Genomic DNA, 4,333 nt, shown 5'->3' with positions numbered 1-4,333 from the left:
TGCATGGTCTCTGTGAGGTTAAGGATGCAGGAACTCCCGATGTAGGGGGTCCCCACCCTCAGGCTTGCTCCCCATGTCGCGAGAGGCCTTATTAAGGGTGGGCAGACATTCTGCCCTTTACTAGGCCCTTGGAAATGTTCGGTTCTCAGCTGAGTCTGTGTGGTTAGTCAGACTCCTGCTGAGGTTTGACCAGGTGTCTGCTGAAACAACTACAGAATTCTGTCCTTTTTTATATGAAATTTTAGATTGACCAATAGAGCCCACATAAAATGGAACTCTGTTAGCTGAGGAGAACAATTTTGTCTTTGGGTGGGGGTGGGGGGGGGGTGGGGAATGTAACATATAGACGCATATTGCCTGCAGAATGCAACATATAGACACATAAATAGAGCTAGAATTTTCACAATGAAGAATATTACTGATTTTTTGACGCTATTCGCAATTAACGCCATTTTTTTGTAACCGAAATAATGCGAAAAAATAAACGCTTAAATTTCCTCAAACGGTTTCTAACTTTTGGCGAAGCGTTAAAAATGCACCGTTTTTAAGGACAAAAAAAAACATTTTCACAATTAAAAAACTGGCCATTCTGCGCATGCGCGGAAATTTTTTTTCGTCTGTTTTTAATGTGACGCGCATGCGCAGTACACTTCCTGGTCTGGAGCAGCCATTTTTACAGGGAATTGAAAGTTGCAGGAGTGTTCTCAAGACTTTCACACAGGTGCTGCACGACCAAAAATAGAGCTTGATTCGGGAAGGAAGAGGGCTAGAAAGTTTAGCCTGGATGCAAATGAAGCCTTGGTAGGCACTGTAGAGAGAGGATGGGGCCAGATTGGAAAGAAGGGTCCTGGTAAACTGCACCCATCTGCAAATGCTGAAGTTTGACGACACGTCGCCGAGCAGGTTTCTTCAGTGGACTCCATCAGGTGGACCTATCCGCAGTACAGGGCGGCATGACCTTTGCGGGACAGTTAGAGTAAGTAATATTTTTATACACTCCAATTACTTGAATTGTAAATGTGACCCATCTTGGTATCGCTAGGCTTCTGATCGTCACACATTATAAAGATTGCTTTTTTTCTGCACTGCACTTCGATGTTTTTGTGATGAATAATATGCAAGTGAAGGGATATTATACAGTTCACTTAATTAAATGCACACAGTATGATATAGGTGCTTTGATGACTATCTGTGTGTGCCATGACAGCAGAAAGCCCCTCTCTTAAAAATGTCTATTGCCATCTTTGCAGAGAAAGTTGTCCAAGAACCGACAACTGATGGGGGTCCGGCAATGACTGCTCCCAATCACAGTCCTGGAAAATCGGATTGCAGGTCTGATTGGTGCATCATAGAGATCAACTACCTGTGCAGATTCTGAGCCCAGGTTCAAGAGAAAAGGTAAGTCTTGCAAAATCCACAGTCTGGGTTCGCTCGATGTTAAGTACTGTGTGGGCTACGCTTCGGTTTATACAATGTACTCTCTGTCAGCTGGGCTTCGGTTTATGCAATGTAATACAATTCGTCGTGGTCCCTCAAATGAGCCTGCGCTATGTGAGCCTACTCATGTTACCCTGCCCCCTCCCCTGCTGCTAACTAGTCGTCTGTTCTTTTATATTTTGCAGATGTTTCAGATACATCCAATAATGGAGATAACCCTGCCAGCTCGCCACAAGCGGAAGTGGATGACACCGAACTCAGCCATCCAGCAGAACCTCCACAGGAGGAGGACGATGCTTCAATTGATGATTTGGCAGGGTGGGGGGGTTTTGGGGGGAGGGGTTTGGGCGGGGGGGGAGGATGATCAAATGGTGGTATTGAATTTGGAGGCAGTCGATGCCACGGAGGTAGAAAGTGTTTTGGCCTGCCCTACGCAGGAGGGGGACATATGTCGATTATGCACCATCCGAGGTCCCAGTGGGTTGCAGGAACCCACATCCAGGGTAGCAGCAGGCCCGTCTGTGTGGAGGCAGAGACGTGAAGAGCGCTCTCCCGAGATGCAGGCTCCATGCGAGGTGGTAGAGCTGATAGAAATGACTGGGGAGAGTTTCCAGCTCACCAAATCGCTCCTTCGAGCCACGGGTGGGATCTCGGCAAGCAGAGCAACATTATCTGGTGAAATTAGGGAGCACATGTCGGGCTCCATAGCAGTACTATCTGCTGACATTAGGGAGGTCAAATAGTCGCTGCAACTCTGGAAAACACCAAGGCTGTCATTGCCCAGCGGCAATTGACGGTCTCGTGTGATGCCACTCCAATCCCCAGACCAACCTCAACAGTCAGTGTGCAGGTTGATCCACAGGCTGAAGAGTCCGAAGCCGGGCCTTCCACAGCCAGAGGTTTTCAGGGGCTTCCATTGTCTGTCCCCCAACAAGCGGAGCGCCGTACCCGAGAACCGGGAGTAGGGCTAAGACTGCGATAACGGGCAAGGCTGATGGCAAGGGCCAGAAGGGCAGGTGGCGCGTCGGTGTTTAAATAAGCTGGGGGTGGGGGGGGGGGGGTTGCAGTTGCAATTTGTTTGCTGCTGTTATTACTGTTGTTGTTGTTGTTTTGCTGTTCTTTTGTTGTTGTTGTGGTTAGTTGTTTGCATTATTGTTATTTAAGTGACGTTAATTTAAAAGTTTAATATAATATCAAAAGTTTTTATGAAAATTAAGTACAAGTGTACAAATGTTTAATAAATTTCAAATTCTTTTTTCAACTAAACCAAACTTATGCAGTGTCTCATTCGCAGAATAACTGGGGCAAATAGTCAACATGGTGGGATACAGTGGGCAGTCCATGATGAAACATGCCGTTCAGCCTTCATGCAAAGCAGTCAAGTATCAGCTGCTGACGCAAGGCTCTTGCAATGCTGTAAGGTCCTCGAGGCCTCCCCCCATGTCCTCCTGGGGGCGGTAGCGGTGGCATGGGTTCCTCGTCCTCCTCCTCCCCCCCTCTCTCCAGAGGTGGTTCTGCAATCCCCAGTGGCAAATCCTGATAATGCTGAGCAATAAGCCTTCTACTATGATTATCCTGGATAGCATAAGCAGTCATCAAATATGGAACAGATAGAATAGGCCCCATTCTTAAAATGTCCTTAAATGCCCTTAAATGTCCTTTAAATGTCTTTAAAAATGAATTAAAAACTCACTAATCTCTAAATACAGCCTTCCCTCCCTTTAACTCAGCTCTGTTTTCCAGGATGGCACCATTATCGCCGATTTCCATCCAACTCGACCAGATAAGACAAGTTTTTCAGTCGGTATTTAGCACTGCCCTTAAAAATATCTTTATTGGCCAAATTCACAAAAATGGCAATATCGTTATTTTTGACGTCATAAAAACATCGGGATTAAACCACTGGCCAAATTTGAAAAATGTTCTTACATTTTTTTAACGCCAAAAGAACCATTTTAATGCGAAGAAATGGCATTAAAACGTGCTTTAGGCTTGGGAATTTCGAGCCCATCGAGTCTAGAGATAGCTGTTAATTTCAATGGGAGGCATCAACCTCAATTAGCAAGGTTCATTGTAATCAGAAATGTATTCATTCAATTTGTTTGGCTCCAATTTCAAGTTGATGAAATAATATAATTTGTAAATTTGCCACTGTGAAAGTAAGTGGAACTCATTGATTACAATTGTTAGAACTATTAAAGATGTGTCATGGCAGATGAAAATACAAAATAGGCTGCCCTATTAAAGCATTCAGCAGATAGCGACCGGCTGCTGGTAACATCCCATCCACTTCAACAATAGAACTAATTAATATTCAAATTACCTGCTTGTTGAGAAAGAATCAGGGTCATCCAAAAAGAAATATGCCCAGTGTAAAAGAGTTGCTTTGATCTGGGTGTCATAGAAACATAGAAACATAGAAAATACGTGCAGGAGTAGGTCATTCGGCCCTTCGAGCCTGCACCACCATTCAATAAGATCATGACTGATCATGCAACTTCAGTACCCCATTCCTGCTTTCTCTCCATAACCCTTGATCCCTTTAGCCGTAAGGGCCATATCTAATTCCCTTTTGAATATATCTAACAAACTGGCCTCAACAACTTTCTGTGGTAGAGAATTCCACAGGTTCCCAATTCTCTGAGTGAAAACGTTTCTCCTCATCTCGGTCCTAAATGGCTTATCCCTTATCCTTAGACTGTGACCCCCGGTTCTGGACTTCCCCAACATCGGGAACATTCTTCCTGCATCTAACCTGTCCAATCCCGTCAGAATTTTATATGTTTCTATGAGATCCCCTCTCATTCTTCTAAATTCCAGTGAATATAAGTCTAGTCGATCCAGTCTTTCTTCATATGTCAGTCCTGCCATCCCGGGAATCAGTCTGGTGAACCTT

General features: G+C 44.8%; 1 long non-coding RNA gene across 1 annotated transcript; it reads left to right on the top strand.

Annotated features, from left to right (window-relative positions):
- The first annotated feature begins 665 nt into the window (after nucleotides 1-665).
- LOC139263880 (uncharacterized) lies at nucleotides 666-2,169 on the top strand. Its single transcript, XR_011593238.1, has 3 exons — nucleotides 666-976; nucleotides 1,251-1,398; nucleotides 1,623-2,169. It is a non-coding gene; the product is annotated as an uncharacterized lncRNA (long non-coding RNA).
- The last annotated feature ends 2,164 nt before the right edge of the window (nucleotides 2,170-4,333 follow it).

Source organism: Pristiophorus japonicus, chromosome 5, assembly GCF_044704955.1.
Source record: "Pristiophorus japonicus isolate sPriJap1 chromosome 5, sPriJap1.hap1, whole genome shotgun sequence".
Classification (NCBI taxonomy): domain Eukaryota; kingdom Metazoa; phylum Chordata; class Chondrichthyes; family Pristiophoridae; genus Pristiophorus; species Pristiophorus japonicus.
The sequence above is the reverse complement of the archived record's forward strand: the minus strand, read 5'-3'. Positions and strand labels throughout refer to the sequence as shown.